The sequence below is a fragment of the Phoxinus phoxinus genome (genome assembly GCF_949152265.1).
Source record: "Phoxinus phoxinus genome assembly, chromosome: 4".
NCBI lineage: Eukaryota > Metazoa > Chordata > Actinopteri > Cypriniformes > Leuciscidae > Phoxinus > Phoxinus phoxinus.
The window spans coordinates 38,219,409-38,246,996 of record NC_136879.1 but is presented as its reverse complement, the minus strand read 5'-3'; the positions used below and the strand labels follow the sequence as shown (position 1 = coordinate 38,246,996).

At 40.8% G+C, this 27,588-nt stretch overlaps 1 protein-coding gene across 1 annotated transcript in view; it reads left to right on the top strand.

Moving 5' to 3' along the window:
- grm5b (glutamate receptor, metabotropic 5b) overlaps nucleotides 1-27,588 on the top strand; it is a gene marked incomplete at its 5' end in the record, with an annotated part of 89,744 nt that overhangs the window by 39,944 nt on the left and 22,212 nt on the right. The gene's annotated exons all lie outside the window — the stretch shown is intronic.

Sequence of the window (27,588 nt, the reverse complement as noted above, 5' to 3'; positions counted from 1 at the left end):
AACATTTTGAACAAAAAAAGAGTGCAGCGTGCATAAGCAATGCTTTTATCACTTGATTCTGCTCCTTTTTGCCTGTGTTTTGATCCGGAGATTCAGCACTCCTTCAAAAGTTGAATAATAGCGTCCCCTACCGTATAACATTGAAAACACGGAAAGCCGGAAAATTATGTCAACTACGGGGAAAGAGTTAAAGGGATAGTTCACTTTGAAATAAAATTTTGGTATGTTTTAGCTTACCTCAAGGGCATCCAAGATGTAGGTGTCTTTGTTTCCACAGTATTTTCAATTTTGATATTTTTAGGTCAAACCGTTGTTGTCTGACAGTCATATAATGCAGGTCTATGGGGTCCACCTCAGAGAGCATGCACAGAGAAGTCCAAATTAAACATGACTTAATGACTTAATGTAAATGTAAGTACACATTGATGGCCTAAGACACGAAACGAGCGGTTTGTGTGAGAAAACGAACAGTATTTATATCGTTTTTACCTATTGTAACACAGCCACGTCCAAGTGATCTGAGGGCGCGCGCGCTTCCTTCTGTGTGACGTGTGCGCAGACTGGTGCATAGATGTATACACTAGATGTCACCTTGGCTACGGCAGTTCATTGGAACGAATGTCTTTAATGCGACATCTAGTGTATATATATCTATGCACCAGTCTGCGTACACGTCACACACCAGGAAGCGCGTGCGCCCTCAGATCACTTGGACGTGGCTGTGTTACAAGAGGTAAAAACAATATAAATACTGTTCGTTTTCTCACACAAACCGCTCATTTCGTGTCTTAGGCCATCAATGTGTACTTACATTTACGAGTCATTAAATCATGTTTAATTTGGACTTCTCTGTGCATGCTCTCTGAGGTGGTGACCATTAACCTGCATTATATGACTGTCAGACAAGAACGGTTTGACCTAAAAATATCAAAATTGAAAATACTGTGGAAACAAAGACACCTACATCTTGGATGCCCTTGAGGTAAGATAAAACATATCAAAAATGTATTTCAAAGTGAACTATCCCTTTAAGATGCTTTTTGGTCGATCGGATCAGGGAGACACATTCCCGTTTATACCTGGTGTTTTAATGCGTCTCTTTTGTCCACTTTCAACCACTTCTGTCCTGATTTATTCGAGGGGAGGGTTTATGGCGGGCAAATGTTTTGGCCTTTTCAGATCTGTAGATCTAATGGATGATATAAGCTCACACAAATGACATATGCAGACAAAAACATTGAATGCAATGCGACTGCCATTACTTTTTCTCTGTTACATTTACAATGTTATCTCATATTTCCCTCTTAAAGGGATAGTTCACTTTAAAATGAAAATTATGTCATCATATACTCACCTTCAAGTTGTTTCAAACCTGTATGAACCAAACAGTTAACTGGTCCCATTGACTTCCATAGTAGGAAAAAAAAAGTACTATGGAAGTCAATGGGACCAGTTAACTGTTTGGTTACCGACATTCTTCAAAATATCTTCCTTTGTGTTCAGCAGAAGAAAGAAATGCATACAGGTTTGAAACAATTTTAATTGTTATTTTTCATTGAATAACAATTAAAACGTTCAGTTACTATAGTGAAACGAACATTTGCTGTGTGTTTGACCCTTTCAGCATCAGCTGCTCAGTCCAGATGAGAAACTACAGGAAGTTACAGTCATCATAATCCATCATCATCTTTGTCATCTTCATAACCATCATCATAATCATCATTGCATTATCTTCAGGTAAAATGTGTTTCACAATCTAATCTCTTCTTTTTGAGTCTGGCCACTGTAAGACCCTCTCACACACACACACACACACACACACACACACACACACACACACACACACACACACACACACACACACACACACACACACACACACACACACACACACACACACACACCGTTATTACTGCGTTTACTGCTTTAGTCTCAGGTCACATGGTCTAAAGAATCACAACAAGAGCTGACTGATGACCACAAAACAGCACAGAAATTAAAGTTGTCCGCAGAACATGTGCACTCGCTTTCTGTGAGGAACAGACTGAAAATTAAGTTATTTTTCACAGGAAATCTTTCTGCCTAAGTTCTGAAAATATCAGAAAAATAGTTTTTTGGGTGATCTATTCCTTCATCTGTGTGCGTCTCATGCCATGTGTGTGTGTGACGCATAATTTGTATCATATTTTGTCTAGGCTAAATTTAAGTGACCAAACACAGTTTGCATTTTTACTGTGATGTTTTCGCTGGTAAATATGAAATTTAACATGCAGTAAGTAACAAAACAGTAAGGTAAAATAGAATAAAGATGTGTTTGTTTTTTCATGTTACTATCTACAACTAATTCCATATTTAATTTATTAATAATGAAACTTCTGTCATCATTTATTCACACACATGTAATTTCAAACCTAAATGATTTTATTTGTTCTAAAAGAGCATATTTTGAAAAGTTTTCTCCATACAATGAAAGTCAATGGGGTCCAATGTTGTTTTGGACCCCATTAACTTTTCAATTATTTCGTCATGCTCCACTATTTGAGCTACAGTAAAGCGTATTTAATGAAAAACTTTCCTTTTAAAGACAAAAACAGTTAATCAAATATCTTCTTTCAGAACATAGTAAAATAAGGTCATACAGGTTTGGAATAACATGTGTCATAAATTATGACAATAGTTTTATTTTTAGTTGAACTGTCTTAGCCCTAGAAATCACCCAGAACACCTTAACAACACCCTAGATACTACGCATCACACCTTAGCAACACCCTAGCAACCACCCAGCACACATTAACAACACCCTAGAAACTACCCAGCACACCTTATCATCACCCAGAATACCTTAGTAATACCCTGGCAACCTCCCAGAACGCCCTAGTATTGACCTAGAAACTACCCAGAACACCTTAGCAACGGCATAGCAACCACCTAGAACACCTTAGCAATCCCCTAGAAACTACCCCACACACCTTAGCATCACCCAGAATACCTTAGTAATACCCTGGCAACCTCCCAGAACACCCTAGTATTGACCTAGAAACTACCCAGAACACCTTAGCAACGGCATAGCAACCACCTAGAACACCTTAGCAATCCCCTAGAAACTACCCCACACACCTTAGCATCACCCAGAATACCTTAGTAATGCCCTGGCAACCTCCCAGAACACCCTAGTAATGACCTATTAACCACCCAGAACACCTTAGCAACAGCATAGCAACCACCTAGAACACCTTAGCAATCCCCTAGCAACCACACCGAACACCTTAATAATGCCCTGGCAACCTCCCAGTCCCTAGCAATAATTCAAAATACCTTAACACCTTATCTACACTATAGCAACCACCGAGAAACCCTTAGGAACGCTACCGCAAACAACCCAGAACACTTTAGCGATGCCCTAGCAGTAGCAACCACCCAGAATACATTAGCATCACAAAATTAAACATAGCATCTACTTTGATTTTGTAAATAGGATTTTATAAAATCTTGCCAAATCCTAGTTCTTCCACAGAAGCATTCATTTTAGCATTGGGAACTCATAAACATGACTTTGTATCCCGGAGGAATGATATAAATCTGTGCTTCCCGACTCCTGGAAATTGCCTGAAGCCAGACGATCAGATTAGAGCTTGCCACTTGAGATGCTCTTGCCATGTTTCTGTGAAGTATAGGCATCGGCACAGGTCTCAGGTCAGACACACGGCAGTCTAGAAACTGCAAGCAAATAGAGCAAACTTCATGATCATTAAAGGCCCTGACAGTGTTTATGATGCGTTTCCTGTCTGCCTCCCTCTCAGGCAGGATGGGATGTTTGCGCGGTGGTCTGTGTTCCATGCGGAGGAGCTGTCAATTCTTCGTCATCCTCCTCTTCCTCCCGGCAGTGCCGAAAGTGTGAGAGGAATATTTAACAGCTGAGAGAGAAGGAGAGCAGAGAAATCAGGACGAAAGCCAGGGAAAGACAGAGCAGGCAGCAGAGATTTGTGCAAATTATCGAGGAAAAATTCAGATTCATAACAGGATGATTTTTCACCAACTGGCTTTTTAAATTCATTAATCAAATTAATTACATTTAATTGCATACATCATTGTTCAATGTTAGTCTATGTTTACGTGCGTTTAGAGTTGCGTCATGGCTCATGTTTTTTTGTTTTATTTCTTAAATTATAAGAAAATCCCTTATAATGGAATCCCACATGCATGCAAGCATTTTTTACGTTTTTTTTTTTTATAATTAAAATTAACATGTTCAATTGGCATCCCCACTTTTAATTTCTAATTTGGTTGTATATATTTAAAGGCAGACTTAAAAATGAAAAGTGTGTGTGTGCATGTGTGTAAATGCCCCTCTGTTAGACTACTGATCTAAGGCCAGAGATGAAACACTGAGGATCAAAGCGTCTCAAAGCTCAAGGTCTGTCATTTCTGGAGCGCACACACGTACGACAGAACGAAACATCTGCTCAAGAATGCACACGCACTCACATACACATACACATACCCACACATTTTTGGGAAAGCCATATCTAGATTCCAGAACATAATTTAATAAGGAGGAATAAGCTAGAAAGCGCCCAGAATACCACTGAAACCACCCAGAATACCTTAGTAACGACATAGAGACTACACAGAACACCTTAGCAACACCCTAGCAACCTCCCAGAACAACCTAGTAATGCCTTAGCAACCAAACAAAACACATTTTTTACTGTGAAGCTGCTTTGAAACAATCTGTATTGTATAAAGTGCAAAATAAATAAATGTGACTTGACTTGGTAACACTCTAGCAACAATCCAGTACACCTTAGCAACACCCTAGTATCCACCAAGAAAACCATAGTAATGCCTAGACACCAGAACACAACAAAGACTTGAGGGTGATTTACTAAGGATTAAGCTAGAAACCACCCAGAACACCTTAGAAATGCCTTAGCGACCACCCAGAATACCTTAGTAACGTCATAGGGATTACCCAAAACACCTTAGTAATGCCTTAGCAACCAACCAGAAAACATTCTTTACTGTGAAGCTGCTTTGAAACAATCTGTATTGTATAAAGTGCAATATAAATAAATGTGACTTGACTTAGCAACCTCCTAGAGCAGGGTTCCTCAAACTCGCTCCTGGAGGGAAACTGTCCTGCAGAGTTTAGCTCCAACACTGATCAAACACACCTGAACAAGCTAATCAATGTCTTCAGGATCACTAGAAACTCACAGCTAGGTGTGTTTGATCAGGTTTGGAGCTAAACTGTGCAGAACAGAACAGAACCGAGTTTGAGAAACCCTGCCCTAGAGCAACCATTCAAACACCTTAGTAATGCCCTAGCAGTAGCAACCACCAAGAACACCATAGCAACATCCTAGCAACCTTAGCAATTCTCTAGCAACCACCCATAGCACCTTATCAATGCCTTAGCAACCACCTAGAACAGGGCTCCTGGAGGGCCAACATCCTGCAGCCAGATCCAAAACACCTTTCTGGAAGTTTCTAGTGAGTCTTAAGACATTGATTAGTGGATTCAAGTGTGTTTAATTAGGGTTAGAGCTGAACTCTTCAGGTAATGGCTCCTCCAGGAGCAGGTTTGGACATCCCTGACCTAGAACGTCTTAGTAATGCCCTAGCAACCAGCCAGAACACCTTAGCATTGTGAAAAAACGTCTTATTTTTCTTGTAAAATGTAAAAAATATAGTTATTTGGACGATTCCGTTTGGTGCTGGTATTGGAACAGGAATTGCACTCTTTTAATTGCTAATTTTTTTACTAACTCAGGATTACTAACGTGTGACAGTAGGAATATCCCAGATCCTCTTACGCTCTTGTTGGAGGATCTCGCACACACAAGCCCATCAGACACACATCTGCCCTCTCCTCATTTCCGCCACGAGCAGCCTGTAGGGTTTAAAGAGATGAAACTGGCGTGTCAGCGTTAATGGACCTGTCTTGCTGAACTCTCCCAACACTGATCGCTATGGCCCGCGTGACATGCATTAGCCCTGTCCTGCCCGCAGCATTTACCCCACAGACACACACTGAGCGCTAACTGATTAATGGCAGTCCAAATGTGTGTGTGTGTGTGTGTGTGTGTGTGTGTGTGGGAAACGATCGACAGAACTATTCTGTTCCGTTTCCTCTCTCGTTCCTTCTGTTCTGCACTATGAGCTGGAGACGGAACAAAATCGGAATGGCTTGTTGTCATAGCAACAGAATTGTCACCCATACCAACACCCCCCACCGCCAGTCTCAGATTTAGTCAGAGAGGGATGTGAACAGACCGAGTGAGACTTTAAAGAGAGTCTTCTGGATTTACCATGAATATCTAGTTCTGCCTCCAGGATTCTCGCTGATGATGAACTACCACAAACTTTCACAAACACGGTGCGGATGACGTCCAAACATCACACATCAGTCGCTCACAGTCGCACACATCATCACACATCAGTCACTCACAGTCGCACACATCAGTCGCTCACAGTCGCTCACATCAGTCGCTCACAGTCGCACACATCAGTCGCTCACATCAGTCGCTCACAGTCGCACACATCAGTCGCACACATCAGTCGCTCACAGTCGCACACATCAGTCGCTCACAGTCGCACACATCAGTCGCTCACAGTCGCACACATCAGTCGCTCACATCAGTCGCTCACAGTCGCTCACAGTCACTCACAGTCGCACACATCAGTCGCTCACAGTCGCTTACATCAGTCGCTCACAGTCGCACACATCAGTCGCTCACATCAGTCGCTCACAGTCGCTCACAGTCGCTCACATCAGTCGCTCACAGTCGCTCACATCAGTCGCTCACAGTCGCACACATCAGTCGCTCACATCAGTCGCTCAGTCGCACACATCAGTCGCTCACATCAGTCGCTCACATCAGTCGCTCACAGTCGCACACATCAGTCGCTCACATCAGTCGCTCACAGTCGCTCACAGTCGCTCACATCAGTCGCTCACAGTCGCTCACATCAGTCGCTCACAGTCGCACACATCAGTCGCTCACATCAGTCGCTCAGTCGCTCACAGTCGCACACATCAGTCGCTCACATCAGTCGCTCAGTCGCACACATCAGTCGCTCACATCAGTCGCTCACAGTCGCTCACATCAGTCGCTCACAGTCGCACACATCAGTCGCTCACATCAGTCGCTCACAGTCGCTCACATCAGTCGCTCACAGTCGCTCACAGTCGCACACATCAGTCGCACACATCAGTCGCTCACATCAGTCGCTCACAGTCGCTCACATCAGTCGCTCACAGTCGCACACATCAGTCGCTCACAGTCGCTCACATCAGTCGCTCACAGTCGCTCACATCAGTCGCTCACAGTCGCTCACATCAGTCGCTCACAGTCGCACACATCATCACACATCAGTCGCTCACAGTCGCACACATCAGTCGCTCACAGTCGCACACATCAGTCGCACACATCAGTCGCTCACAGTCGCACACATCAGTCGCACACATCAGTCGCTCAGTCGCACACATCAGTCGCACACATCAGTCGCTCACAGTCGCACACATCAGTCGCTCAGTCGCACACATCAGTCGCACACATCATTCGCACACATCAGTCGCTCAGTCGCACACATCAGTCGCACACATCAGTCGCTCACAGTCGCACACATCAGTCGCTCAGTCGCACACATCAGTCGCACACATCAGTCGCTCACAGTCGCACACATCAGTCGCTCAGTCGCACACATCAGTCGCACACATCAGTCGCTCACAGTCGCACACATCAGTCGCTCACATCAGTCGCTCACAGTCGCACACATCAGTCGCTCACATCAGTCGCTCACATCAGTCGCTCACAGTCGCACACATCAGTCGCTCACATCAGTCTCTCACAGTCGCACACATCAGTCGCTCACATCAGTCGCACACATCAGTCGCACACATCAGTCGCTCAGTCGCACACATCAGTCGCTCACAGTCGCACACATCAGTCGCTCACATCAGTCGCTCACAGTCGCACACATCAGTCGCTCAATCGCACACATCAGTTGCTCACAGTCGCACACATCAGTCGCTCACATCAGTCGCTCACAGTCGCACACATCAGTCGCTCACATCAGTCGCTCACAGTCGCTCACATCAGTCGCTCACATCAGTCGCTCAATCGCACACATCAGTCGCACACATCAGTCGCTCACATCAGTCGCTCACATCAGTCGCTCACAGTCGCACACATCAGTCGCTCACAGTCGCTCACATCAGTCGCACACATCAGTCGCACACATCAGTCGCTCACATCAGTCGCTCACAGTCGCTCACATCAGTCGCACACATCAGTCGCTCACATCAGTCGCTCACAGTCGCTCACATCAGTCGCACACATCAGTCGCTCACAGTCGCACACATCAGTCGCACACATCAGTCGCACACATCAGTCGCTCACAGTCGCACACATCAGTCGCTCACAGTCGCACACATCAGTCGCACACATCAGTCGCTCAGTCGCACACATCAGTCGCACACATCAGTCACTCACAGTTGCACACATCAGTCGCTCACAGTCGCTCACATCAGTCGCTCACAGTCGCTCACATCAGTCGCTCACAGTCGCTCACAGTCGCTCACATCAGTCGCTCACAGTCGCACACATCAGTCGCACACATCAGTCACTCACAGTTGCACACATCAGTCGCTCACAGTCGCTCACATCAGTCGCTCACAGTCGCACACATCAGTCGCTCACAGTCGCACACATCAGTCGCTCACAGTCGCTCACAGTCGCTCACATCAGTCGCTCACAGTCGCTCACATCAGTCGCTCACAGTCGCTCACATCAGTCGCTCACAGTCGCTCACATCAGTCGCTCACAGTCGCTCACATCAGTCGCTCACAGTCGCGCACATCAGTCGCACACATCAGTCGCTCACAGTCGCACACATCAGTCGCACACATCAGTCACTCACAGTCGTACACATCAGTCGCTCAGTCGCACACATCAGTCGCACACATCAGTCGCTCACAGTCGCTCACATCAGTCGCTCACAGTCGCACACATCAGTCGCACACATCAGTCGCACACATCAGTCGCTCAGTCGCACACATCAGTCGCACACATCAGTCGCTCAGTCGCACACATCAGTCGCTCACATCAGTCGCTCACAGTTGCTCACATCAGTCGCACACATCAGTCACTCACAGTTGCACACATCAGTCGCTCACAGTCGCTCACATCAGTCGCTCACAGTCGCTCACATCAGTCGCTCACAGTCGCTCACAGTCGCTCACATCAGTCGCTCACATCAGTCGCTCACAGTCGCACACATCAGTCGCTTACAGTCGCTCACAGTCGCACACATCAGTCGCACACATCAGTCACTCACAGTCGCACACATCAGTCGCTCAGTCGCACACATCAGTCGCACACATCAGTCGCACACATCAGTCGCTCACAGTCGCTCACATCAGTCGCTCACAGTCGCACACATCAGTCGCACACATCAGTCGCTCAGTCGCACACATCAGTCGCACACATCAGTCGCACACATCAGTCGCTCACATCAGTCGCTCACAGTTGCTCACATCAGTCGCACACATCAGTCGCTCACAGTCGCTCACAGTCACTCACATCAGTCGCACACATCAGTCGCTCACAGTTGCTCACATCAGTCGCACACATCAGTCGCTCACAGTCGCTCACAGTCACTCACATCAGTCGCACACATCAGTCGCTCACAGTCGCACACATCAGTCGCACACATCAGTCGCACACAGTCGCACACATCAGTCGCTCACAGTCGCACACATCAGTCGCACACATCAGTCGCACACAGTCGCTCACAGTCGCTCACAGTCACTCACATCAGTCGCACACATCAGTCGCTCACAGTCGCACACATCAGTCGCACACATCAGTCGCACACAGTCGCACACATCAGTCGCTCACAGTCGCACACATCAGTCGCACACATCAGTCGCACACAGTCGACTAGTGATATATCTATCAAGTGATTAAATTACTTTTTTTTTTTTAAGAAAATATAGTAAAACTCTTTGATTGAGTTTAATAGCCCACATTGGTTTTGTGCCAGATCAAAAATAAATTGGATTAAATCATATATTTTATACAGTATATTTAATATTCTTTTTTTTTTTTTCTGTTCAAAATAAAACATAAAATGTGGTGGATGTAGCGACTCATGTAGCGATCATTTGCTGATTTATCCGAATGAATCCGACTTCCTAATGCTTCCAATGAGAGAGAGAGTAAAGTTTAAGAATGTGTTTATTGTTTGTTGAAGGATGTAATTGAAGAAGACTGAGAGAGAGAATGTCTGAAAGCGTTGAGTGATGTGTGTGAGTGTCAAAGTTTCCCGGCCTGCCAATCAAAGTGACAGAAACATTTGCGTGTGAGAAGCCCTGTGGGTCACCAGTGTGAGTGTTGCAAATTTCAGTATTTTGGTGTGTGTTTGAGTCAGCACCCTCCAGTAATCTGTCTGCCAAACTTGACTGTGTGTGTGTGTGTGTGTGTGTGTGTGTGTGTGTGTGTGTGTGTGTGTGTGTGTGTGTGTGTGTGTGTGTGTGTGTGTGTGTGTGTGTGTGTGTGTCACCGTCAGTCTCATGTGAGTGGGTCTGTTTTTCTGTCTTGTCAGATTTTACCGTGTGTGTGTGTGTGTGTGTGTGTGTGTGTGTGTGTGTGTGTGTGTGTGTGTGTGTGTGTGTGTGTGTGTGTGTGTGCGTGTGTGTGTGTCACTGTCAGTCTCATGTGAGTGGGTCTGTTTTTCTGTCTTGTCAGATTTTACTGTGTGTGTGCAGATGGACACAGCATGAATTTTTGACCTCATGAATATGATCCGCAGCAAGCCTAAAACACACACACACACACACACACACACACACACACACACACACACACACACACACACACACACACACACACACACACTCAAACACAATCACACACACCACTTAGCCTGACATTTGTTTTAAAGACCGGGAAAAAAAAGATGAACAGCAAGTGAGAGTGTATCTCATACATGCTACAAACCATATTTAAAGGGATAATTCACCCCAAAAAATTTAATTCTATAATTTTTTGTCGTTCCAAATTTGTACGACTTACTTTCTTCAGTGGAACAAAAAATGGGATGTTTAGCAGAATGTTCACACTGCTCTTTCTCATGCAATAAAAGTGAATGGGGACAATAATGCAAAAAAAAAAAAAGCGCTGGAAAAGAAGTCCATACGACTTTGTGTGTCCTAGACTATGTATTTAATTTAAATAAAACCGGAATGGCGATATGGCTCAGTGCAATTATCACATCGCAAAGACTGCAACTGAATCATATGTGCGGCGTATCTGTCACGGCTCGTAGGAAGGATGACGGAGATGAAAGTAGAAACGACACTTTCTTTAATAAAGCAAACTCAGGAACGGGTGAACGGGTGAGACAGCGCGTAAAACACAAACAATACCCGACACTGAACTGATAACAGACAGGAACTTAAATACACCGTGATGGTGATTACAAATGACAGTCAGCTGTGAGGAAGGTGATCAGTGGTCACAGATTGGTGGCGGGAAACACAGACAGGGAAACACGAGTGATGAATGACAACAGAAAACATAACGTGACAGTATCAGAGTGAACCTGTGTTAATAACCTGATCTGCAGGGGTTTGCAGCGGCTCAGTTCACAGTAAAAACGAATCTCTCGCTGCGTCCCAAATCTCGAGGAGGAACTACATTTGAGTTAAAAGTACATTCTGTATCGTATGAATATGGTTAGTATTATGAACGCAATTGGACATACTACAAATGTCATGTTGTTACTGTCACGTGACCTTCCAGTTGCGTGTCGCTTCACTGCCATTCAATAATCCTCTGCCTTGGCTTTATGGGATAGTAAAGTGTCCATCGAACGTGTGCTTCAGAATCCAGGGACTGTTTTCGAAATTAGTAGGATATACTACTATATTTGCGTATTGTTTTTCGCATATATGTGACCCTGGACCACAAAACCAGTCACGAGTCGCACGGGTATATCTGTGGCAATAGCCAACAATACATTGTATGGGTCAAAATTATCCATTTTTCTTTTATGCCAAAAATCATTAGGATATTAAGTAAAGATCATATTCCATGAAGATATTTTGTACATTTCTTACCGTAAATATATGAAACATGTATTTTTGTGAGTGAATGCAGCACAATCGTGAACATAAATGCACAACTTTAACCTCTTCCACTCCAAGGCATATTTTAGAATTCCGCCTGAATTTAAAACCAACCAAGTTTAAATATTCACCCAACATACATACAGTGTAGTAAATTTAAAAAACTGGTGTCATTGTACAGAAAACCCTTTAAATTTACTAAATCAGATTGCAAAACTTCATAAATAGCATTGTATGTGTTTAAAATATTACGTTAAACATAAAAAATAGGCCTTTTTTTCTTCTTTTTTTTTAGAATCCTGTCTTTGAAAGTCTGTGATTCAGGTACTGTTTGGTCTGAGGACCCGCTGATTATATTGTTTGACTCCACTAGGTAACAGTATCCACCAGATTTTTTTTTTTTCCTCTATCACATTCTGAGCAATAGTTATTCAAATGTAACCGAAGGAAGGCAAAGTGTAATTTTTAGCGCCTATGTGTCATTTGGAGTTTTCAAATACTCAAATGCAAAAAAAGGTGTTTACAAAGGACATTACCCCAAAAATGCTACTTTTAATATATGCTAAAGTACTTTACTTGATTATTGATTGATTTTCTTGATTTTCATTCTTTATATCTGAAAAACACAATATAAAAAATGGCATAAAGGAATGAGACCACGTAACATAACTTGTGTTTTGTGAATAAAAGCACAAACATTTTATTTTTCTTTCAGGAGACACTAACAACTTCTAAAACAGTCTTGTAGATTTTATATGGTCTATTAAAACAGACCACTTGTACAAATTGATAACATAAATAGAAATATGAGGGTGGGTGTGGGGGTCTCAGGCCCATCTCTCGGATGCGTCTCGGCTGTAACACAAAGTAAATCGTTTTTATTACACACAAACTGGTTGTTTGCATGGTATAACGTTATTTTATATATATATATATATATATATATATATATATATATATATATATATATATATATATATATATATATATATATATAACATTTTATATATGCATCAAAATTAGCCAAATTACATCATTTTATTCAAGTCTGATTTTATTCAAATACTGAACACGTAACTCATGTTTGCTAGTAAAACATAAATGCTAAATAAAGTTTCCACATATTCTGTCAAGAAACAATTAGTTGGCTCAATTGCTGTAGGTTTCGATCTCAAAATAAAAAATTCTAAAATACTTAATCAGCATTGTAAATGCAGTAATAAATGAACTTACCCGTAAACGCAAAGTCCTCTCCCTCGCGAAATGCAGCTGCCTTCACTTCAGTCACAGGTTGCACGATGCATCGTCAATTTCTCATTCAAGCTCTTCTGATATCGCTTCAACGTAAGATAACACATTTTTTTGCTGCTTTTCCCTCTCCATATGCCATTTTTAAATCTAAAACGCTCAAAAAATACAAATACACCCGCAAATGTTCCCTCACTCGTCTCTGTCACTGCAAATCACTCTTCACTAACCCTGACGCGCCTATCAACAACAACGACGTAATCCCGCCCACCTACTCCGCTGATTCGTCGGCTGTTTCAGGATCTGATTGGACTAAATCATAGACTAAATGCATGATTGACATATGATTGTGAAGCTGACATCCTCAGCTTTGAACACGTGCCTGATATGTATATCATCTGCATGTTTAGAGGACGCGTGCACGTTTGGATGATGACATGTAGATCGCGTGTTTCTCCATTCCAGCGCGTTTTGTGTTCCGGACATCCGCGACACAACAGTGGATTATTTACTAGTGATGGGCAGATCGAGGCTTCGTGAAGCATTGAAACAGTTGAACCAAATGGTTCATATTGTTTCGAGGCTTCGAATCAATCCGACACCCGTCTCCACGGTGACACCTAGTGGTCACTTGCAGGTGTTGATCCTGAAACAACCTTGACGAGCCATTAAAAAAAATGTGTTGTTTTTAGGGCCCAAGCCTTGAAAAGGCGAAGGCCCTATTGTTTTCCAAAGGATTATTAGGGCCCAAGCCTTGAAAAGGCGAAGGCCCTATTGTTTTCCTTCGGATTATTCTTCTTTATTATTTATTATTATTATTATTATATTACTACCTTTTGGGCACTTTTGGGGGCCTTAACGTGCTCAAAAACTCTTGAAACTTTGCACAAATGTCAGAACCCGCGGCCATTAGAGCTGGACTGAAGCTGGTACCCGGGCGTGGCAGGAGGGCTCGACAGCGCCCCCTGGAACGCGGTCCGAAAACTTGGTCCATAAATCAAACACGCTTGCGTGGAATAATATGAAACTCGGTACACTTATAGATCTCATCGGTTCATATATCCTTCGTGCTCTGACTTTTTACCCCAGCCCAACAGGAAGTCGGCTATTTGGCGTAGTTTAAAAAATACATGCAATGGAATTTAAAATACTCCTCCTAGACGATTCAACCAATCACCACGAAACTCGGTGTGCATGAAGTCAAGACATGGAGGATGAAAAATTGCCAGGGGATTTTTGATATCTCGAACGGTTTGGCCGTGGCGAGGAAACGAATTTATGGCGAATATTGGAAACAGGAAGTGTGTTAAAACATCCTCATACATTAACTGATCTTGATGAAACTTCAGCAGTGTGTTCGCTGTAAGAGGCCGATCACATGGGTGTGACTATTGTGAGTCAAAGTTATAGCGCCACCAACTGGCAGCAGGAAGTGTGTCACTTTCAAAATGCTTTGAATTCACCCTCTTATTTTTACCCGATTTGTACCCACACACAGACAGCACCCCCCTTTTCTGTGTGTGTTTGGAGGGGAGCAGAAAGACTCACACTGATGCAAGCTCTAAAGCAGACTTCTTCTCGACAGTCAAAGCGGGGTTACGTTATTGCCCGTCGTGCACAGGAACCCGAAAGGCAACGGGGGTGGCGGCTTTTTATATATATATATATATATATATATATATATATATATAAATAAATATAGCTGCAAGCAGCGATGGAGGGCCCAAGCCGGTGGCAGCGCCAGCCCGGTGCCTTTAGTGTAACTAAAGGCACCAGGGTGGCGGTGCCACCGGCTTGGGCCCGTAATCGCTGCTTGCAGCTATATTTATTTATTAGGGCCCAAGCCTTGAAAAGGCGAAGGCCCTATTGTTTTCCAAAGGATTATTATTTATTATTATTGTTCTTCAAGGGTTTGGGGGCTTTTGGGGCCCTTAACATACTCAAAAACTCTTGAAACTTTGCACACGGGTCAGAACCTGCGGCCATTAGGGCCGGACTGAAGCTGGTACCCGGGCGTGGCAGGGGGGCTCGACAGCGCCCCCTGGAACGGGGTCCGAAAACTTGGTCCATAAATCAAACACGCTTGCATGAAATAATATGAAACTCGGTACACTTATAGATCTCACCGGTTCATATATCCTTCGTGCTCTGACTTTTTACCCCAGCCCAACAGGAAGTCGGCTATTTGGGGTAGTTAGAAAAACGCATTCAATGGAATTTAAAATACTCCTCCTAGACGATTCAACCAATCGCCACGAAACTCGGTGTGCATGAAGTCAAGACATTGAGGATGAAAACTTGCGAGGGGATTTTTGATATCTCGAACGGTTTGGCCGTGGCGAGGAAACGAATTTATGGTGAATATTGGAAACAGGAAGTGTGTTATAACATCCTCATACATTAATTGATCTGGATGAAACTTCAGCAGTGTGTTCGCTGTAAGAGGCCGATCACATGGATGTGACTATTGTGAGTCAAAGTTATAGCGCCACCAACTGGCAGCAGGAAGTGTGTCACTTTCAAAATGGTTTGAATTCACCCTCTTATTTTTACCCGATTTGCTTCAAACTTCATCTGTATAATGTAAACACACGGCAGATGTAGACCTGTGAAAGGATTATTGATATCTTTAATACTGTCGCCATGGCAACGCTTTAAACTTTTATATTCTTTTTGGATGCATTTGAGGCTCTTAACATGCTTCGAATTGCATGAAACTCAACATGCATATCACATTTATTGCCTAGTACACTTGTGCGAAGTTTCAGAAACGGGCGTGGTAAGGGGCTCAGTAGCGCCACCTTTAGTCAAAAATGGGGTATTAGTTTTACCTACAGTAACCAAACTCGGTACGTATATTCTTCTCTTCGATCCTGACAACTTTCTAATTTACACTCATTAGCTCCGACCAACAGGAAGTCAGATATTTTTGTTTGAATGTGGACTTGTGGAGGATTCCCCCCCCCCCCCTCTGTTAGTGTGTTTGGGGTGTGAGGGATTTGTTAAAATGATAGAGCCAATAAGTGGTATTATACTGCCCCCTGCTGTCTCTTCATCATACTACTCCCTAATATTGTTATATAATTAATATTTAGACTTTATAAAATCAGTATTTTAACATTTACAATGACATTTGATCAAAATTCATCTATTGTTGTATTACTATTGACAATTGTGTCACACTGAGAAATGGGAAGCCTGAAAGCGAAAGTATAACGGTGGCCACGCCCCCCCAAGTACAAATTCACTCATAACTCGAAAACGGAAAGTCGTTGCGCGCTCAAATTTTGATGGTAAGGTCCTCTCCAGGCTCTTGATCGAAATATATTGTCGCGGAGCTCGGGAACGCCCCCCCAGCGATCGCAAAATCACGAGACCTCCGACCTTTGATCGGCTGTAACTCCCGAACCAGACCACCCCGATCCTTGTGGAATAGCTTGTTGGAAAGGGCCTGTCCTCACCTAGCTTCGATTTGATTTTGGTGCGATTTGGCCTGGGCATTCCCGAGATATAAGCCAAAAAATGTTTGCATTTGAACGGGAATAACTCCCGGCCCCAATCGCCCACCAACACTGGGATGGTCTCATTACACAGGGCACCTCGAGCACTATCTAAGCTCCGAGTTTCAGATTTTTTCGCTCTCTCGTTCCCAAAATATATGTGAGAAACCAAATTTCCATTCATTCATTCACTTCAACTGTAAGATGGAGGCTGTAATAACACTGTCGTCCACTAGAGAGAGCAGCAGGATTATATTTGTAATCTTTTTATCAGCTTTCAGCATTGGCTAACAAACAAATGCTTAAAGCTATATATTTGTTATTATGATGGACGTGTAATGTGTGTAAGCATGCATAATGGAGTTAACATGCAAAAACTGGTTTGCTTTGGTGCAAAATACTGGTAAACATCAAGACTTGTAAAATGAAAGTGAGCCAATAAGTGGTCTTCTACTGCCCTCTGCTGGACATTCTCCTTATTAATAGTCTTTTCACATGTGCTTTTGCATTCATTTAGACACTAAAAAAATCCCTTATATAACAATTACTATTATAACACAATCATATTTTGTCAGTTTATCACTTCATTTGTTCTGATGCTTCACATAATTACTAGCAACGTGGTAAAACATGGTTATTAAAGCTAGAAACATGGAAAATCATAGTAAATAAGGTAAATCATGCTAAAATCCTGGTAAATCATTCTAGAATGTGGTATATCATGGTAAATCATCCTATAACATGGTAAATCAAGGTAAATCATGCTAGAATAGGATGCTAAATTGCGGACGGATTTTTGATATCTCGAACGTTTTGGCCGTGGCGAGGAAACGAATTTATGAAATGATGAATTTACACCGGTACTTAAGAAAAGCTGGTACCGTTACCATTTAATTTTTTTAGTACCGAAATGGTACCGAAGTACCGGGTCTTTTGACAACACTAATATATATATATATATATATATATAAAAAATGTTCTTATATGTGCCCTCGATGTGCACTTTTGCAAAACCCACACTGATGCAAGCTCTAAAGCAGACTTCTTCTCGACAGTCAAAGCAGAGTTACGTTATTGCCCGTTGTGCACAGGAAATCTAAGGCACCGGGGTGGCGTTTTTTTTATATATATATATATATATATATATATATATATATATATATATATATATATATATAAATAAATATAGCCGCAAGCAGCGATGGAGGGCCCAAGCCGGTGGCACCGCCACCCTGGTGCCTTTAGTGCAACTAAAGGCACCGGGGTGGCGGTGCCACAGGCTTGGGCCCGTAATCGCTGCTTGCGGCTATATTTATTTATATATATATATATATATATATATATATATATATATATATATATATATATATATATATATATATATATTTATTATTGTTCTTCAAGGGTTTGGGGGCTTTTGGGGCCCTTAACATACTCAAAAACTCTTGAAACTTTGCACACTGGTCAGAACCCGCGGCCATTAGAGCCAGACTGAAGCTGGTACCCGGGCGTGGCAGGGGGGCTCGACAGCGCCCCCCTGGAACGGGGTCCGAAAACTTGGTCCATAAATCAAACACGCTTGCATGAAATAATATGAAACTCGGTACACTTATAGATCTCATCGGTTCATATATCCTTCGTGCTCTGACTTTTTACCCCAGCCCAACAGGAAGTCGGCTATTTGGCGTAGTTTAAAAAACACATGCAATGGAATTTAAAATACTCTTCCTAGAAAATTCAACCAATCACCACGAAACTCGGTGTGCATGAAGTCAAGACATGGAGGATGAAAACTTGCGAGGGGATTTTTGATATCTCGAACGGTTTGGCCGTGGCGAGGAAACGAATTTATGGCGAATATTGGAAACAGGAAGTGTGTTATAACATCCTCATACATTAATTGATCTTGATGAAACTTCAGCAGTGTGTTCGCTGTAAGAGGCCGATCACATGGATGTGACTATTGTGAGTCAAAGTTATAGCGCCACCAACTGGCAGCAGGAAGTGTGTCACTTTCAAAATGCTTTGAATTCACCCTCTTATTTTTACCCGATTTGCTTCAAACTTCATCTGTATAATGTAAACACACGACAGATGTAGACCTGTGAAAGGATTATTGATATCTTTAATACTGTCGCCATGGCAACGCTTTAAACTTTTATATTCTTTTTGGATGCATTTGAGGCTCTTAACATGCTTCAAATTGCATGAAACTCAACATGCATTTGACATTTATTGCCTAGTACACTTGTGCGAAGTTTCAGAAACGGGCGTGGTAAGGGGCTCAGTAGCGCCACCTTTAGTCAAAAATGGGGTATTAGTTTTACCTACAGTAACCAAACTCGGTACGTATATTCTTCTCTTCGATCCGGACAACTTTCTAATTTACACTCATTAGCTCCGACCAACAGGAAGTCAGATATTTTTGTTTGAATGTGGACTTGTGGAGGATTCCCCCCCCCCCCCCTCTGTTAGTGTGTTTGGGGTGTGAGGGATTTGTTAAAATGATAGAGCCAATAAGTGGTATTATACTGCCCCCTGCTGTCTCTTCATCATACTACTCCCTAATATTGTTATATCATTCATATTTAGACTTTATAAAATCAGTATTTTAACATTTACAATGACATTTGATCAAAATTCATCTATTGTTGTATTACTATTGACAATTGTGCCACACTGAGAAATGGGAAGCCTGAAAGCGAAAGTATATCACTTGGTCATACTACTCACTAATATTGCTCTATAATTCATATTTAGACTTTATAAAATCACTATTTTAACATTTACAATCACATTTTGACAAAATTCATATATTGGAGTATTACTATTGACAATTGTATCACACTGAGAAATGGGAATTTTGAAAGTGAAAGTGAAACGGAGGCCGCCATTTAGGCCACGCCCCCCGCAGTACAAATTCACTCATAACTCGAAAACGGAAAGTCGTTGCGCGCTCAAATTTTGATGGTAAGGTCCTCTCCAGGCTCTTGATCGAAATATATTGTCGCGGAACTCGGGAACGCCCCCCCGGCGATCGCAAAATCCCGAGACCTCCGACCTTTGATCGGCTGTAACTCCCGAACCACCCCGATCCTTGTGGAATAGCTTGTTGGAAAGGGCCTGTCCTTACCTAGCTTCGATTCGATTTTGGTGCGATTTGGCCTGGGCATTCCCGAGATATAAGCCAAAAAATGTTTGCATTTGAACGGGAATAACTCCCGGCCCCAATCGCCCACCAACACTGGGATGGTCTCATTACACAGGGCACCTCGAGCACTATCTAAGCTCCGAGTTTCAGATTTTTTCACTCTCTCGTTCCCAAAATATATGTGAGAAACCAAATTTCCATTCATTCATTCACTTCAACTGTAAGATGGAGGCTGTAATAACACTGTCGTCCACTAGAGAGAGAAGCAGGATTATATTTGTAATCTTTTTATCAGCTTTCAGCATTGGCTAACAAACAAATGCTTAAAGCTATATATTTGTTATTATGATGGACGTGTAATGTGTGTAAGCATGCATAATGGAGTTAATATGCAAAAACTGGTTTGCTTTGGTGCAAAATACTGGTAAACATCAAGACTTGTAAAATGAAAGTGAGTCAATAAGTGGTCTTCCACTGCCCTCTGCTGGACATTCTACTTATTAATAGTCTTTTCACATGTGCTTTTGCATTCATTTATTCAGACACTAAAAAAATCCCTTATATAACAATTACTATTATAACACAATCATATTTTGTCAGTTTATCACTTCATTTGTTCTGATGCTTCACATAATTACTAGCAACGTGGTAAATCATGGTAAATAACGCTAGAAACATGGTAAATCATAGTAAATAAGGTAAATCATGCTAGAATCCTGGTAAATCATTCTAGAATGTGGTATATCATGGTAAATCATCCTATAACATGGTAAATCAAGGTAAATCATGCTAGAATAGGATGCTAAATTGCGGACGGATTTTTGATATCTCGAACGTTTTGGCCGTGGCGAGGAAACAAATTTATGAAATGATGAATTTACACCGGTACTTAAGAAAAGCTGGTACCGTTACCATTTAATTTTTTTAGTACCGAAATGGTACCGAAGTACCGGGTCTTTTGACAACACTAATATATATATATATATATATATATATATATATTTTTTTTTTTCTTATATGTGCCCTCGATGCGCACTTTTGCAAAACCCACACTGATGCAAGCTCTAAAGCAGACTTCTTCTCGACAGTCAAAGCAGAGTTACGTTATTGCCCGTTGTGCACAGGAAATCTAAGGCACCGGGGTGGCGGTTTTATATATATATATATATATATATATATATATATATATATATATATATATATATAAATAAATATAGCCGCAAGCAGCGATGGAGGGCCCAAGCCGGTGGCACCGCCACCCTGGTGCCTTTAGTGCAACTAAAGGCACCGGGGTGGCGGTGCCACAGGCTTGGGCCCGTAATCGCTGCTTGCGGCTATATTTTTATTATTGTATTTTTCTAATATGTGAAGCTTGTAACCTAGGCTCCTCACTGTGCATAATGCTATTTTGGTCCTGCAAAATGAATATTAATAAAATAAATCAAGGCACAATGTCTCACTTTTTTAGATATTTTTATTCAAAAATATTAATTTCTCTGCTGTGGAAGGACTTAGCCTACTTCTTTTTTTACAGATAATTTCTCCAGCCTTTGAAAAAATCCTCACAAGAGACACTTGTTGCTGGTATGCAAAGACATTTTTTAGCCAGGACATACAAATGAGGAAAGACTGCTCTCTCTTTCCAGTAAGTTAGTGGATCATGAGTTCTGGGCAAATACGCATCGTTGATGTATTTTTTCACTTCCACTGTGGCATCAGCTCCTCAAATGGCGCATCATGGATGATGTATTGTTGCAGTAGGCAAGCTGCCGATCACAATACACACATCTCACTTTATTTGGGGTTTCTAAATGGAAATGCTCCCACACCACAGATGTACAAGGCATCTCTTCTGGGGAGCCTCCATTTTATCTATCTATCCAAATCTATCTAGATATGTATCTACAATCTATCTATGTAATTAGATATATAATATGTATCTACAATCTATCTATGTATTTAGATATATAATATGTATCTATAATCTATCTATGTATTTATATATGTAGCCTATTTTAATCTATCTATATATGTATCTATCTATCTATCTATCTATCTATCTATCTATCTATCTATCTATCTATTAATCTAGCTGTCTATATTTATATCTATGTATCTATTAATGTGTCACTATATGTATACTCTGTGCCTCTAGCCTATCAGTCAATGTGTTGTGTAAATTTAAATGTAAGCCTAAATATAACTAAACAAATCGCACTATAAATGTCACTATATCACCAAAAATCCGCTATCTCAAAATCAAACTACTCTCACAAAAACCTACGAGGTCAATATGCGTTGCTTTCACTTTTATACAGATGTGCGCTTGTGTGGTCTGTTTCCGACCGTGTCAATCAAACGCTGATTCGGCGGATCACACCTGATGAAACACTTAGTGAAACACTTCGAGGCTTCGTTTGGCCATAGTCACGTGACATGGGTGTTTTGAATCACGCTTCGAATCAGTGTTTCGAATCATCTGCGCTTCGGGATCTCGCAAAGCTTCGGAACGACTGTTTCGCGTCAGCCATCCCTATTATTTACCAAGATGAGCTCACAGAAAAGTACAAATGTGCTCAATCGACAGAAAACATTCTAAGGTAAAATATTATATAGAGTTTGTGGCTGATTTGAGCTTAGATCACCTGTAATCGAAGTAGAAATGAGACGTTTGTCTTTGTTTTTTCACAGAAATCATATTTTACTGCGCGATACTTTTGATGATAATTTGAACTATGATGTTAAAACAATAAAACAAACTACACAGTCACATTCCTGGGAATGAGAGCTTTCTTTTGATGTATGACTTTTCTTTTTTGTGAAATAGGTAAAAAATACGTTTCATGTTTACATTTCTGCATCGCCATTTTGAGGGAGGAGCTATTTTGTGACGATTGTTTTTTAAAGCTTTATATTAATTATTTGTGTTCCATATAGACAAATGTAATTATATTCTGTGTAAAGATGAGATTTTAAGATTTAAAATGATACTATATATGGGGTGATAGCATCTCCAGAAACATTAAAAAAATAAGTTTTAATATAATGACGTAGCTCTAGGCCCCGCCCACGGGGCGTTAGAGTGGAAGAGGTAAAGGAGATTTTCTCAATGTTTCGATTTTTTCGCACCCTAGTTGTATCTCGGCCAAATATTGTCCTGTCCTAACAAACCATACATCAATGGAAAGCTCATTTATTCAGCTTTTATATGATGTATAAATCTAATTTTCATAAAATTGCTCCATGTGACTGGTTTTGTGGTCCCCCCAATATTTAAGTTTCTTCATGTTGTACTCCATTACGCACCGCTTCTTGTAAAAGACGTTTTAAAAATAAAAATTTGAGGCTGGTAACATCAGTGTGAAAAGGATTGAGATGGCCTATCATTTGAGACGGTCTTAATTTTGGGATTTTCTTATTTTGACAGAAAACCAAACGGATCCATTAAAGCTTCTCTTTTATTGACCACAGCCGGTTTATTAGCGCTTCTCATTACAAGATGGTTGCCACATGTTGTGTTCCCAAATGAACCCTATAAGAGACACAAACTCAGACGCTGTGTTTGAAATTGAAGACTTCCCGACTATAGAGGAGAACTGCCCCCCCGACTGAGCCTGGATTCTCCCGAGGTTTTTCCTCCATTCTGTGACTGATGGGGTTTGGGTTGTTGCCACCGTCGCCTCTGGCTTGCTTAGTTGCAGACACTTAATAATCATCAACATTATTGATCGACAGCGCTGACTTTATTGGATGACGAACGAATCTGGATGATGACATTCTGCAGAGCTGCTGTATGAATGAACTAATTGAACAATTAATGATCTCACACTGAATCAACACTGCGCTGACTTTAGATAAACAATGACACCATTTTCTTTTAGATCTGCTGACTATATGTGACTTTGGACCACAAAACCAGTCACATGGAGCAATTTTATGAAAATGAGATTTAGACATAATATAAAAGCTGAATAAATAAGCGTTCCATTGATGTATGGTTTGTTAGGATATGACAATATTTGGCCGAGATACAACTATTAGAAAATCTAGAATCTGAGGGTGCAAAAAAAATCGAAACATTGAGAAAATCTCCTTTAAAGTTGTGCATTTATGTTCACGATTGTGCTGCATTCACTCACAAAAATACATGTTTTATATATTTACGGTAGGTAATTTACAAAATATCTTCATGGAACATGATCTTAATATCCTAATGATTTTTGGCATAAAAGAAAAATGGATAATTTTGACCCATACAATGTATTGTTGGCTATTGCCACAAATATACCCGACTTATGACTGGTTTCGTGATCCAGGGTCACATTTGGACATTTCTAATTATTGGAGAGGACTTGTCCCGTAATATTAGTAAACAGTTAAATAGACATTAATTAGCAGTTCATAAACACAGCTATAAATGCTTTATTCTTGATTTATAAGCATCTATAATGTGTTTAATAATTGTATTTTCATACTTTATTAATGATCAATTTATTATTTCTAAATTATGTATAGCATTATTTACACACCAGTTATTTAGGAATTGTCATTGATTCAAAAGATCTCTTAGAAAGTGTGAGTAAATGTAGTAAATTCAAAATAACTGTGTGTAAATAATGCAATACCTAATTTAGGGTAAATTGATCATTAATAAAGTATGAAAATACAATTATTAAACACATTATATGCTTATAAATCAAGAATAAAGCATTTATAGCTGTATTTATAAACTGCTAATTAATGTCTATTAATGCTTTATAAATGATGAATTAACTGTTTACTAATGCTTAACTAATGATTAATTTAGTTATTATAAAGTGTTATGTTATGAATCTTTACTTGAATAAAACATATTAAAATATAGAGACAATATTAGATGGAAACATAGCTAATGTCTAGTGGTTACGGCCCTGGAATATAGTGCACAAATCACATCAACAATACTGTAAAAACTAAATAAAACCAGACATGAAAGAAAGTATATGGCTTTGGAGAGATACAATGGTGACAGACTTTCATTTTGTGGGGATAGTTGCTCAAATCCAAGACTTTGCCTATATATTGGTGTGTTTAGTGAGGTGTTGTTTTGGTGTGTGTTTCTATGTGTGTGAAGGACAGCTGTGGCCAGTGTTTTGACTGGCTGTAGTAATTGCTCTCTATTTTCAGCTCTCTCTAAACGCTTGACGATCGCCCATTACGTCCTGACTTAAGCGAATGGAAAGACCAATCTCTCTCTTTCTCTATTTACTTTTCATCTGTTCTGACACCTTCCCAAACCTCTTCCTGCCGCTCTTATTATAATAATACATTTTATTTATGATGCACTTTACATTTCCACAAAATCTCAAAGTGCTAACTTATTCTGGGACTTATCTTAATATCTTAATTATCTTTTTATAATATCTTAATATCTAATAATATCTTATTATAGGACTTATTCTGTCCTTTAAAGGGGTCATGACATGAGAAACCAAATTTGCCTTGATCTTTTGGTATATAAGAGGTCTTTGTACCATTAAAACGTCCTGCAAGTTTCATAGCTTAAGACGTCCACCCCATTATAAACGAATCATTTATTTAATCAAGCTCTAAATACAGCTCGTTCTGGATCCATGGTAAGAAGTGACGTCACGGTACGAAGTGATTACGAAGTGATTATACGCATAATGACCGCCTCCAGCACAAGACAACTACGCTTAAAGCGCAAGGCAACTACGCTCATTTCGTATTGCGCCTCACAAGTGTTCAGTCGACGGACGGACAGCGAGTGGGTCTGTGTACAGGGAAATTACGATGCCGCAGATGTGCTGTTCCTGGATGTGGACAAACAACATCTGTGAATACGCTGCGAAAGATCCAGTCGTCAGGGAAAAATGGATGAACTTTATTTTTTTGCGGACGTCCCAGTCACGGCAGTGTTAGTTTAAGCGTTTGTTCTGTACATTTGAAGGATGACTGTTTTGAGAACAAATCCCAAAATGATGCTGGCTTTGCCAGAAAACTGTTGCTCAAAGATAAGTCCGTGCCGACTATATTGGGCTCAACAACGACGACGCAAACTGTAAGTAATGTATTTTAAACTTTAAACTACTTTTTAAATACGCCGAATCCGCAAATGTTCTGGCTGGGGGCGTTAATAATTGATGCATAGGCACTGACGTTAGCCAATCATAACAGTGGGCGTTAACACTGAACTCTTAAAGGGGAAACACCCCCAAAACAGACTGTTTGAATCAGAGGATGAGAAACAGGGTGGGAAAAGGTCATAAATCACTACATTTTAAAAGTTTTTTGTAAAAAAAAAACTATAGTAATACTATAATTGCACATAAGGGAACATAATAATAAAATAAAAAAAACATGTCATGACCCCTTTAAAGTCAAATGAGATCAAAAATCACCCTATTTAACATCTTAATACATGATCCTGGTCTTATTGGTAAATATTAATCAGTTCATGTTACTGCAATAACAAAACAAAAAGTATTTTTGGATCTGGAAAAATGTAATTTATAATTTGAGGAAAATGTAACATTTTATTTGATTTAGTCTATACAGTGAAATCTTACTATAGTAATAATTTTTACTATTACTAATTACTAATACTAATATATTATTATGTGGTGATAATAATATTTTTTTTTATCTAGGAAAATCTCATTTCTAATTTTGGAAAATGTTTTCAATTTTAGTCTGTGTTAATATAATAAACGTCACAGCAAAAATAGTGACAACAATAACACGAAACGTTAGCTTTGGGAAGGAAACACTGTTGCAGTAAAATGGGTTACGGGTGTTGTTTTAACCCCTCGCTCTCTCTGTGCTTCTCTTCTCTTCTCTGGTTTTGCACCCAATTAGCAGTCGATGTTTAGACGTCACAACATTTCACACATGACAGGAGACGAGAGGAGATCTGGTTTGATCTGAGCTGTTCGGTCACAACACAATTCATTTGAAGGTTGTAACTGTCAGGACAGAGAGAGCGATCTGATGGAGAGACGCTGGCACACACTGACACTGTCCCCCTGTGACCCGTGTGTGTGTGTGTGTGTGTGTGTGTGTGTGATTTCTTTAACGTCCTCTGAGTTCCATCGCCTCATGCTGATCAGCACATGTTTGCTGTGAAACCTTGGCGTGTCTTCACGTTGTCATGGCAACGACACTCAGGTTTGATTCTGCAAATCTGAGTCTGTTTGAAATGTAATAATTGTAAGCTAGCATTCAAAAGTTTGGGGTCTGTACATTTATTTATGTGATAGAAGTCTCTTCTGCTCACCAAAGCTGCATTTATTTGATCAAAAATGCAGTAAAAACAGTGAAATACTATTACAATTTAAGACAACTGTTTTTTTATGTGAATATATAGTCAAATGTAATCTATTCGATCAAAGCTGAATTTTCAGCATCATTACTCCAGTCTTCAGTGTCACATTATTATCTATGTTGAAAACAGTTGTGCTGCTTAATATTTTAGGATTCTTTGATGAATAGTAAGATCAAAATAACAGCATTTATTTGAAATGTAAATCTTTTGTAATATTAAAAATGTCTTT